General features: G+C 59.0%; 2 non-coding genes and 3 pseudogenes across 2 annotated transcripts; all 5 read left to right on the forward strand.

Moving 5' to 3' along the window:
* The first annotated feature begins 618 nt into the window (after nucleotides 1–618).
* Nucleotides 619–737, forward strand: LOC146715965 (5S ribosomal RNA; annotated as a pseudogene).
* A 2078-nt stretch (nucleotides 738–2815) lies between these two features.
* LOC146715966 (5S ribosomal RNA) lies at nucleotides 2816–2934 on the forward strand (annotated as a pseudogene).
* Nucleotides 2935–4780: 1846 nt separating this feature from the next.
* Nucleotides 4781–4899, forward strand: LOC146715967 (5S ribosomal RNA). The gene has a single exon (XR_014919628.1). It is a non-coding gene; the product is annotated as a 5S ribosomal RNA (ribosomal RNA).
* Nucleotides 4900–7293: 2394 nt separating this feature from the next.
* LOC146715968 (5S ribosomal RNA) lies at nucleotides 7294–7412 on the forward strand. Its single transcript, XR_014919356.1, has one exon. It is a non-coding gene; the product is annotated as a 5S ribosomal RNA (ribosomal RNA).
* Nucleotides 7413–9517: 2105 nt separating this feature from the next.
* On the forward strand, nucleotides 9518–9636 carry LOC146715969 (5S ribosomal RNA; annotated as a pseudogene).
* The last annotated feature ends 2841 nt before the right edge of the window (nucleotides 9637–12477 follow it).

Consider the following 12477-nt stretch of genomic DNA (forward strand, 5'->3'; position numbering starts at 1 on the left):
TGGCTGCTGGCTGAGGCCACTTACACCACACAAGGGCTTGTGGCTGCTGGCTGAGGCCACCTACACCACACCAGGGCCTGTGGCTGCTGGCTGAGGCCACCTACACCACACCAGGGCCTCTGGCTCTTGCTCAGGCCACTTACACCACACCAGGGCCTGTGGCTCTTGCTCATGCCACTTACACCACACCAGGGCCTGTGGCTCTTGCTCAGGCCACTCATATCACACCAGGGCCTTATTTGCTATTGAGGCCACTTACACCACACCAGGGCCTGTGGCTCTGGCTTAGGCCACTTACACCACACCAGTGCCTGTGGCTTCTGGCTGAGGCGACTTACACCACACCAGGCCCTGCGCTTCTGGCCGAGGCCATCTTCACCAAACCAGGCCCTGTGCTCCTTGCTGTGGCCATGTACAACACACCAGGCCCTGTGCTGGTTCCTGAGGCCATCTTCAACAATCCAGGGCCTGTGCTGTTGGATAAATGCCAAACTGAGCCTTTGGGTTAGGGTATTATGCAAACATGCAGGTATGGTTATAGCATTGTCTTCGTAACTTCAGGTACTTGCCACCTAATCACTTGAATCCATAAATTGAGACATTGTGCTGGAGCCAGCAGCTTACGGCCATACCACCGTGAGCACGCCTGACCTCGTCTGATCTCGGAAGCTAAGCAGGGCTGGGCTTGGTTAGTACTTGGATGGGAGACTGCCTGGGAATACCTGGTGCTGTAAGCCTTTCATTTTCATGTCATTGAACCGCTTTTGATCCAGAGAAGGGGTGTATTAAAAGACCAAAAGCAGCTCCCCATTAATGAGGGCACATTAACGACATTGCTTTTGGCTGTTTTCCAATGTCTTGTGCTGCTAGCTGATGCCACTTACACCACACCAGGGCCTGTGGCTGCTGGCTGAGGCCACTTACACCACACCAGGGCCTGTGGCTGCTGGCTGAGGCCACCTACACCACACCAGGGCCTTAGTTGCTATTGAGGCCAATTACACCACACCAGGGTCTGTGGCTCTTGCTCAGGCCACTTACACCACACCAGGGCCTGTGGCACTGGCTGAGGCCACTTACACCACACCAGGGCCTGTGGCTGCTAGCTGATGCCACCTACACCACACCAGGGCCTGAGTGACCGGCTGGGGCCACTTACACCACATCAGGGCCTGTTGCTCTGGCTGAGGCCACTTACACCACACCAGGGCCTGTGGCTGCTGGCTGAGGCCACCTACACCACACCAGGGCCTTAGTTGCTATTGAGGCCAATTACACCACACCAGGGTATGTGGCTCTTGCTCAGGCCACTTACACCACACCAGGGCCTTAGTTGCTATTGAGGCCAATTACACCACACCAGGGCCTGTGGCACTGGCTGAGGCCACTTACACCACACCAGGGCCTGTGGCTGCTGGCTGAGGCCACTTACACCACACCAGGGCCTGTGGCTGCTGGCTGAGGCCACTTACACCACACCAGGGCCTTAGTTGCTATTGAGGCCAATTACACCACACCATGGTCTGTGGCTCTTGCTCAGGCCACTTACACCACACCAGGGCCTGTGGCACTGGCTGAGGCCACTTACACCACACCAGGGCCTGTGGCTGCTGGCTGAGGCCACTTACACCACATCAGGGCCTGTGGCTCTGGCTGAGGCCACTTACACCACACCAGGGCCTGTGGCTGCTGGCTGAGGCCAGTTACACCACACCAGAGCCTGTGGCTGCTGGCTGAAGCCACTTACACCACACCAGGGCCTTAGTTGCTATTGAGGCCACTTACACCACACCAGGGCCTGTGGCTGCTGGCTGAGGCCACCTACACCACACCAGGGCCTGTGGCTGCTGGCTGAGGCCACTTACACCACACCAGGGCCTGTGGCTGCTGGCTGAAGCCACTTACACCACACCAGGGCCTTAGTTGCTATTGAGGCCACTTACACCACACCAGGGCCTGTGGCTGCTGGCTGAGGCCACCTACACCACACCAGGGCCCTTTTGCTGCTGGCTGAGGCCACTTACACCACACCAGTGCATGTGGCTTCTGGCTGAGGCCACTTACACCACACCAGGGCCTGTGGCTGCTGGCTGAGGCCACTTACACCACACCAGGGCCTGTGGCTCTTGCTCAGGCCACTCACATCACACCAGGCCCTGCGCTTCTGGCCGAGGCCATCTTCACCAAACCAGGCCCTGTGGTTCTTGCTCAGGCCACTTACACCACACCAGGGCCTTATTTGCTATTGAGGCCACTTACACCACACCAGGGCCTGTGGCACTTGCTCAGGCCACTTACACCACACCAGGGCCTGTGGCTGCTGGCTGAGGCCACTTACACCACACCAGGGCCTGTGGCTCTTGCTCAGGCCACTTACACCACACCAGGGCCTGTGGCTGCTGGCTGAGGCCACTTACACCACACCAGGGCCTGTGGCTTCTGGCTGAGGCGACTTACACCACACCAGGCCTGTGGCTGCTGGCTGAGGCCACGTACACCACACCAGGGCCTGTGGCTCTTGCTCAGGCCACTCACATCACACCAGGCCCTGCGCTTCTGGCCGAGGCCATCTTCACCAAACCAGGCCCTGTGCTGCTAGCTGTGGCCATGTACAACACACCAGGCCCTGTGCTGGTTCCTGAGGCCATCTTCAACAATCCAGGGCCTGTGCTGTTGGATAAATGCTAAACTGAGCCTTTGGGTTAGGGTATTATGCAAACATGAAGGTAGGGTTATAGGATTGTCTTCGTAACTTCAGGTACTTGCCACCTAATCACCTGAATCCATAAATTGAGACATTGTGCTGGGGCCAGCAGCTTACGGCCATACCACCCTGAGCACGCCCGACCTCGTCTGATCTCGGAAGCTGAGCAGGGCTGGGCTTGGTTAGTACTTGGATGGGAGCCTGCCTGGGAATACCTGGTGCTGTAAGCCTTTCATTTTCATGTCATTGAACCGCTTTTGATCCAGAGAAGGGGTGTATTAAAAGACCAAAAGCAGCTGCCCATTAATGAGGGCACATTAACGACATTGCTTTTGGCTGTTTTCCAATGTCTTGTGCTGCTAGCTGATGCCACCTACACCACACCAGGGCCTGAGTGACCGGCTGGGGCCACTTACACCACATCAGGGCCTGTGGCTCTGGCTGAGGCCACTTACACCACACCAGGGCCTGTGGCCTCTGGCTGAGGCCACTTACACCACACCAGGGCCTGTGGCTGCTGGCTGAGGCCACTTACACCACACCAGGGCCTTAGTTGCTATTGAGGCCAATTACACCACACCATGGTCTGTGGCTCTTGCTCAGGCCACTTACACCACACCAGGGCCTGTGGCACTGGCTGAGGCCACTTACACCACACCAGGGCCTGTGGCTGCTGGCTGAGGCCACTTACACCACACAAGGGCTTGTGGCTGCTGGCTGAGGCCACCTACACCACACCAGGGCCTGTGGCTGCTGGCTGAGGCCACCTACACCACACCAGGGCCTGTGGCTCTTGCTCAGGCCACTTACACCACACCAGGGCCTGTGGCTCTTGCTCATGCCACTTACACCACACCAGGGCCTGTGGCTCTTGCTCAGGCCACTCATATCACACCAGGCCCTGTGCTTCTGGCTGAGGCCACTTAGACCACACCAGGGCCTGTGGCTGCTGGCTGAGGCCACTTACACCACACCAGGGCCTGTGGCTGCTGGCTGAGGCCATCTACACCACACCAGGGCCTGTGGCTGCTGGCTGAGGCGACTTACACCACACCAGGGCCCTTTTGCTGCTGGCTGAGGCCACTTACACCACACCAGTGCCTGTGGCTTCTGGCTGAGGCGACTTACACCACACCAGGGCCTGTGGCTGCTGGCTGAGGCCACTTACACCACACCAGGGCCTGTGGCTCTTGCTCAGGCCACTCACATCACACCAGGCCCTGCGCTTCTGGCCGAGGCCATCTTCACCAAACCAGGCCCTGTGGCTCTTGCTCAGGCCACTTACACCACACCAGGGCCTGTGGCTCTGGCTTAGGCCACTTACACCACACCAGGGCCTGTGGCACTTGCTCAGGCCACTTACACCACACCAGGGCCTGTGGCTCTTGCTCAGGCCACTTACACCACACCAGGGCCTGTGGCTCTTGCTCAGGCCACTCACATCACACCAGGCCCTGCGCTTCTGGCCGAGGCCATCTTCACCAAACCAGGCCCTGTGGCTCTTGCTCAGGCCACTTACACCACACCAGGGCCTGTGGCTCTGGCTTAGGCCACTTACACCACACCAGGGCCTGTGGCACTTGCTCAGGCCACTTACACCACACCAGGGCCTGTGGCTGCTGGCTGAGGCCACTTACACCACACCAGGGCCTGTGGCTCTTACTCAGGCCACTTACACCACACCAGGGCCTGTGGCACTGGCTGAGGCCACTTAGACCACACCAGGGCCTGTGGCTGCTGGCTGAGGCCACTTACACCACACCAGGGCCTGTGGCTGCTGGCTGAGGCCACTTACACCAAACCAGGGCCTGTGGCTGCTTGCTGAGGCCATCTTCACCAAACCAGGCCCTGTGCTGCTTGCTGTGGCCATGTAAAACACACCAGGTCCTGTGCTGGTTCTTGAGGCCATCTTCAACAATCCAGGGCCTGTGCTGTTGGATAAATGCCAAACTGAGCCTTTGGGTTAGGGTATTATGCAAACATGCAGGTATGGTTATAGGATTGTCTTCGTAACTTCAGGTACTTGCCACCTAATCACTTGAATCCATAAATTGAGACATTGTGCTGGAGCCAGCAGCTTACGGCCATACCACCCTGAGCACGCCCGACCTCGTCTGATCTCGGAAGCTAAGCAGGGCTGGGCTTGGTTAGTACTTGGATGGGAGACTGCCTGGGAATACCTGGTGCTGTAAGCCTTTCATTTTCATGTCATTGAACCGCTTTTGATCCAGAGAAGGGGTGTATTAAAAGACCAGAAGCAGCTCCCCATTAATGAGGGCACATTAACGACATTGCTTTTGGCTGTTTTCCATTGTCTTGTGCTGCTAGCTGATGCCACCTACACCACACCAGGGCCTGAGTGACCGGCTGGGGCCACTTACACCACATCAGGGCCTGTTGCTCTGGCTGAGGCCACTTACACCACACCAGGGCCTGTGGCTGCTGGCTGAGGCCACCTACACCACACCAGGGCCTTAGTTGCTATTGAGGCCAATTACACCACACCAGGGTATGTGGCTCTTGCTCAGGCCACTTACACCACACCAGGGCCTTAGTTGCTATTGAGGCCAATTACACCACACCAGGGCCTGTGGCACTGGCTGAGGCCACTTACACCACACCAGGGCCTGTGGCTGCTGGCTGAGGCCACTTACACCACACAAGGGCCTGTGGCTGCTGGCTGAGGCGACTTACACCACACCAGGGCCTGTGGCTGCTGGCTGAAGCCACTTACACCACACCAGGGCCTTAGTTGCTATTGAGGCCACTTACACCACACCAGGGCCTGTGGCTGCTGGCTGAGGCCACCTACACCACACCAGGGCCCTTTTGCTGCTGGCTGAGGCCACTTACACCACACCAGTGCCTGTGGCTTCTGGCTGAGGCCAATTACACCACACCAGGGCCTGTGGCTGCTGGCTGAGGCGACTTACACCACACCAGGGCCTGTGGCTCTTGCTCAGGCCACTCACATCACACCAGGCCCTGCGCTTCTGGCCGAGGCCATCTTCACCAAACCAGGCCCTGTGGTTCTTGCTCAGGCCACTTACACCACACCAGGGCCTTATTTGCTATTGAGGCCACTTACACCACACCAGGGTCTGTGGCTCTTGCTCAGGCCACTTACACCACACCAGGGCCTGTGGCTCTTGCTCAGGCCACTTACACCACACCAGGGCCTGTGGCTGCTGGCTGAGGCCACCTACACCACACCAGGGCATTAGTTGCTATTGAGGCCAATTACACCACACCAGGGTCTGTGGCTCTTGCTCAGGCCACTTACACCACACCAGGGCCTGTGGCTCTTGCTCAGGCCACTTACACCACACCAGGGCCTGTGGCACTGGCTGAGGCCACTTACACCACACCAGGGCCTGTGGCTGCTGGCTGAGGCCACTTACACCACACCAGGGCCTGAGTGACCGGCTGTGGCCACTTACACCACACCAGGGCCTGTGGCTGCTGGCTGAGGCCAGTTACACCACACCAGAGCCTGTGGCTGCTGGCTGAAGCCACTTACACCACACCAGGGCCTTAGTTGCTATTGAGGCCACTTACACCACACCAGGGCCTGTGGCTGCTGGCTGAGGCCACCTACACCACACCAGGGCCTGTGGCTGCTGGCTGAGGCCACTTACACCACACCAGGGCCTGTGGCTGCTGGCTGAAGCCACTTACACCACACCAGGGCCTTAGTTGCTATTGAGGCCACTTACACCACACCAGGGCCTGTGGCTGCTGGCTGAGGCCACCTACACCACACCAGGGCCCTTTTGCTGCTGGCTGAGGCCACTTACACCACACCAGTGCCTGTGGCTTCTGGCTGAGGCCAATTACACCACACCAGGGCCTGTGGCTGCTGGCTGAGGCCACTTACACCACACCAGGGCCTGTGGCTCTTGCTCAGGCCACTCACATCACACCAGGCCCTGCGCTTCTGGCCGAGGCCATCTTCACCAAACCAGGCCCTGTGGTTCTTGCTCAGGCCACTTACACCACACCAGGGCCTTATTTGCTATTGAGGCCACTTACACCACACCAGGGCCTGTGGCTCTTGCTTAGGCCACTTACACCACACCAGGGCCTGTGGCACTTGCTCAGGCCACTTACACCACACCAGGGCCTGTGGCTGCTGGCTGAGGCCACCTACACCACACCAGGGCCTGTGGCTCTTGCTCAGGCCACTTACACCACACCAGGGCCTGTGGCACTGGCTGAGGCCACTTAGACCACACCAGGGCCTGTGGCTGCTGGCTGAGGCCACTCACACCACACCAGGGCCTGTGGCTGCTAGCTGAGGCCACTTACACCAAACCAGGGCCTGTGGCTGCTTGCTGAGGCCATCTTCACCAAACCAGGCCCTGTGCTGCTTGCTGTGGCCATGTAAAACACACCAGGTCCTGTGCTGGTTCTTGAGGCCATCTTCAACAATCCAGGGCCTGTGCTGTTGGATAAATGCCAAACTGAGCCTTTTGGTTAGGGTATTATGCAAACATGCAGGTATGGTTATAGGATTGTCTTCGTAACTTCAGGTACTTGCCACCTAATCACTTGAATCCATAAATTGAGACATTGTGCTGGGGCCAGCAGCTTACGGCCATACCACCCTGAGCACGCCCGACCTCGTCTGATCTCGGAAGCTAAGCAGGGCTGGGCTTGTTTAGTACTTGGATGGGAGACTTCCTGGGAATACCTGGTGCTGTAAGCCTTTCATGTCATTGAACAGCTTTTGATCCAGAGAAGGGGTGTATTAAAAGACCAGAAGCAGCTCCCCATTAATGAGGGCACATTAACGACATTGCTTTTGGCTGTTTTCCAATGTCTTGTGCTGCTAGCTGATGCCACCTACACCACACCAGGGCCTGAGTGACCGGCTTGGGCCACTTACACCACATCAGGGCCTGTTGCTCTGGCTGAGGCCACTTACACCACACCAGGGCCTGTGGCTGCTGGCTGAGGCCACCTACACCACACCAGGGCCTTAGTTGCTATTGAGGCCAATTACACCACACCAGGGTATGTGGCTCTTGCTCAGGCCACTTACACCACACCAGGGCCTTAGTTGCTATTGAGGCCAATTACACCACACCAGGGCCTGTGGCACTGGCTGAGGCCACTTACACCACACCAGGGCCTGTGGCTGCTGGCTGAGGCCACCTACACCACACCAGGGCCTGTGGCTGCTGGCTGAGGCCACTTACAACACACCAGGGCCTGTGGCTCTTGCTCAGGCCACTCACATCACACCAGGCCCTGCGCTTCTGGCCGAGGCCATCTTCACCAAACCAGGCCCTGTGCTGCTAGCTGAGGCGACTTACACCACATCAGGGCCTGTGGCTCTGGCTGAGGCCACTTACACCACACCAGGGCCTGTGGCTGCTGGCTGAGGCCAGTTACACCACACCAGGGCCTGTGGCTGCTGGCTGAGGCCACATACACCACACCAGGGCCTTAGTTGCTATTGAGGCCAATTACACCACACCAGGGTCTGTGGCTCTTGCTCAGGCCACTCACATCACACCAGGCCCTGCGCTTCTGGCCACTTACACCACACCAGGGCCTGTGGCTGCTGGCTGAGGCCACTTACACCATACCAGGGCCTGTGGCTGTTGGCTGAGGCCACTTACACCACACCAGGGCCTTAGTTGCTATTGAGGCCACTTACACCACACCAGGGCCTGTGGCTCTGGCTGAGGCCACTTACACCACACCAGGGCCTTATTTGCTATTCAGGCCAGTTACACCACACCAGGGCCTGTGGCTCTGGCTCAGGCCACTTAAACCACACCAGGGCCTGTGGCTGCTGGCTGATTCCACTTACACCACACCAGGGCCTTATTTGCTATTCAGGCCAATTACACCACACCAGGGTCTGTGGCTCTTGCTCAGGCCACTTACACCACACCAGGGCCTGTGGCTCTTGCTCAGGCCACTTACACCACACCAGGGCCTGTGGCACTGGCTGAGGCCACTTACACCACACCATGGCCTGTGGCTGCTGGCTGAGGCCACTTACACCACACCAGGGCCTGTGGCTGCTGGCTGAGGCCACTTACACCACACCAGGGCCTGTGGCTGGTGGCTGAGGCCACCTACACCACACCAGGGCCTGTGGCTTCTGTCTGAGGCGACTTACACCACACCAGGGCCTGTGGCTGCTGGCTGAGGCCAATTACACCACACCAGGGTCTGTGGCTCTTGCTCAGGCCACTTACACCACACCAGGGCCTGTGGCACTGGCTGAGGCCACTTACACCACACCAGGGCCTGTGGCTGCTGGCTGAGGCCACTTACACCACACCAGGGCCTGTGGCTGCTGGCTGAGGCCACTTACACCACACCAGGGCCTGTGGCTGCTGGCTGAGGCCACCTACACCACACCAGGGCCTGTGGCTGCTGGCTGAGGCCACTTACACCACACCAGTGCCTGTGGCTTCTGGCTGAGGCGACTTACACCACACCAGTGCCTGTGGCTGCTGGCTGAGGCCACTTACACCACACCAAGGCCTGTGGCTCTTGCTCAGGCCACTCACATCACACCAGGCCCTGCGCTTCTGGCCGAGGCCATCTTCACCAAACCAGGCCCTGTGCTCCTTGCTGTGGCCATGTACAACACACCAGGCCCTGTGCTGGTTCCTGAGGCCATCTTCAACAATCCAGGGCCTGTGCTGTTGGATAAATGCCAAACTGAGCCTTTGGGTTAGGGTATTATGCAAACATGCAGGTATGGTTATAGGATTGTCTTCGTAACTTCAGGTACTTGCCACCTAATCACTTGAATCCATAAATTGAGACATTGTGCTGGGGCCAGCAGCTTACGGCCATACCACCCTGAGCACCCCCGACCTCGACTGATCTCGGAAGCTAAGCAGGGCTGGGCTTGGTTAGTACTTGGATGGGAGACTGCCTGGGAATACCTGGTGCTGTAAGCCTTTCATTTTCATGTCATTGAACCGCTTTTGATCCAGAGAAGGGGTGTATTAAAAGAGCAAAAGCAGCTGCCCATTAATGAGGGCACATTAACGACATTGCTTTTGGCTGTTTTCCAATGTCTTGTGCTGCTAGCTGATGCCACCTACACCACACCAGGGCCTGAGTGACCGGCTGGGGCCACTTACACCACATCAGGGCCTGTGGCTCTGGCTGAGGCCACTTACACCACACCAGGGCCTGTGGCTGCTGGCTGAGGCCACTTACACCACACCAGGGCATTAGTTGCTATTGAGGCCAATTACACCACACCAGGGTATGTGGCTCTTGCTCAGGCCACTTACACCACACCAGGGCCTGTGGCTGCTGGCTGAGGCCACCTACACCACACCAGGGCCTGTGGCTGCTGGCTGAGGCGACTTATACCACACCAGGGCCCTTTTGCTGCTGGCTGAGGCCACTTACACCACACCAGTGCCTGTGGCTTCTGTCTGAGGCGACTTACACCACACCAGGGCCTGTGGCTGCTGGCTGAGGCCAATTATACCACACCAGGGTCTGTGGCTCTTGCTCAGGCCACTTACACCACACCAGGGCCTGTGGCACTGGCTGAGGCCACTTACACCACACCAGGGCCTGTGGCTGCTGGCTGAGGCCACTTACACCACAACAGGGCCTGTGGCTGCTGGCTGAGGCCACTTACACCACACCAGGGCCTGTGGCTGCTGGCTGAGGCCACCTACACCACACCAGGGCCTGTGGCTGCTGGCTGAGGCGACTTACACCACACCAGGGCCCTTTTGCTGCTGGCTGAGGCCACTTACACCACACCAGTGCCTGTGGCTTCTGGCTGAGGCGACTTACACCACACCAGGGCCTGTGGCTGCTGGCTGATGCCACCTACACCACACCAGGGCCTGAGTGACCGGCTGGGGCCACTTACACCACATCAGGGCCTGTGGCTGCTGGCTGAGGCCAGTTACACCACACCAGAGCCTGTGGCTGCTGGCTGAAGCCACTTACACCACACCAGGGCCTTAGTTGCTATTGAGGCCACTTACACCACACCAGGGCCTGTGGCTGCTGGCTGAGGCCACCTACACCACACCAGGGCCTGTGGCTGCTGGCTGAGGCCACTTACACCACACCAGGGCCTGTGGCTGCTGGCTGAAGCCACTTACACCACACCAGGGCCTTAGTTGCTATTGAGGCCACTTACACCACACCAGGGCCTGTGGCTGCTGGCTGAGGCCACCTACACCACACCAGGGCCCTTTTGCTGCTGGCTGAGGCCACTTACACCACACCAGTGCCTGTGGCTTCTGGCTGAGGCCACTTACACCACACCAGGGCCTGTGGCTGCTGGCTGAGGCCACTTACACCACACCAGGGCCTGTGGCTCTTGCTCAGGCCACTCACATCACACCAGGCCCTGCGCTTCTGGCCGAGGCCATCTTCACCAAACCAGGCCCTGTGGTTCTTGCTCAGGCCACTTACACCACACCAGGGCCTTATTTGCTATTGAGGCCACTTACACCACACCAGGGCCTGTGGCACTTGCTCAGGCCACTTACACCACACCAGGGCCTGTGGCACTTGCTCAGGCCACTTACACCACACCAGGGCCTGTGGCTGCTGGCTGAGGCCACTTACACCACACCAGGGCCTGTGGCTCTTGCTCAGGCCACTTACACCACACCAGGGCCTGAGTGACCGGCTGGGGCCACTTACACCACATCAGGGCCTGTGGCTCTGGCTGAGGCCACTTACACCACACCAGGGCCTTAGTTGCTATTGAGGCCAATTACACCACACCATGGTCTGTGGCTCTTGCTCAGGCCACTTACACCACACCAGGGCCTGTGGCACTGGCCGAGGCCACTTACACCACACCAGGGCCTGTGGCTGCTGGCTGAGGCCACTTACACCACACAAGGGCTTGTGGCTGCTGGCTGAGGCCACCTACACCACACCAGGGCCTGTGGCTGCTGGCTGAGGCCACCTACACCACACCAGGGCCTGTGGCTCTTGCTCAGGCCACTTACACCACACCAGGGCCTGTGGCTCTTGCTCAGGCCACTTACACCACACCAGGGCCTGTGGCTCTTGCTGAGGCCACTCATATCACACCAGGCCCTGTGCTTCTGGCTGAGGCCACTTAGACCACACCAGGGCCTGTGGCTGCTGGCTGAGGCCACTTACACCACACCAGGGCCTGTGGCTGCTGGCTGAGGCCATCTACACCACACCAGGGCCTGTGGCTGCTGGCTGAGGCGACTTACACCACACCAGGGCCCTTTTGCTGCTGGCTGAGGCCACTTACACCACACCAGTGCCTGTGGCTTCTGGCTGAGGCGACTTACACCACACCAGGGCCTGTGGCTGCTGGCTGAGGCCACTTACACCACACCAGGGCCTGTGGCTCTTGCTCAGGCCACTCACATCACACCAGGCCCTGCGCTTCTGGCCGAGGCCATCTTCACCAAACCAGGCCCTGTGGCTCTTGCTCAGGCCACTTACACCACACCAGGGCCTGTGGCTCTGGCTTAGGCCACTTACACCACACCAGGGCCTGTGGCACTTGCTCAGGCCACTTACACCACACCAGGGCCTGTGGCTGCTGGCTGAGGCCACTTACACCACACCAGGGCCTGTGGCTCTTACTCAGGCCACTTACACCACACCAGGGCCTGTGGCACTGGCTGAGGCCACTTAGACCACACCAGGGCCTGTGGCTGCTGGCTGAGGCCACTTACACCACACCAGGGCCTGTGGCTGCTGGCTGAGGCCACTTACACCAAACCAGGGCCTGTGGCTGCTTGCTGAGGCCATCTTCACCAAAC

This window comes from Copadichromis virginalis, linkage group LG3, assembly GCF_057382275.1.
Source record: "Copadichromis virginalis isolate Kocher_CV1m ecotype Utaka linkage group LG3, C_Virginalis_male_GT1.1, whole genome shotgun sequence".
Classification (NCBI taxonomy): Eukaryota; Metazoa; Chordata; class Actinopteri; order Cichliformes; family Cichlidae; genus Copadichromis; species Copadichromis virginalis.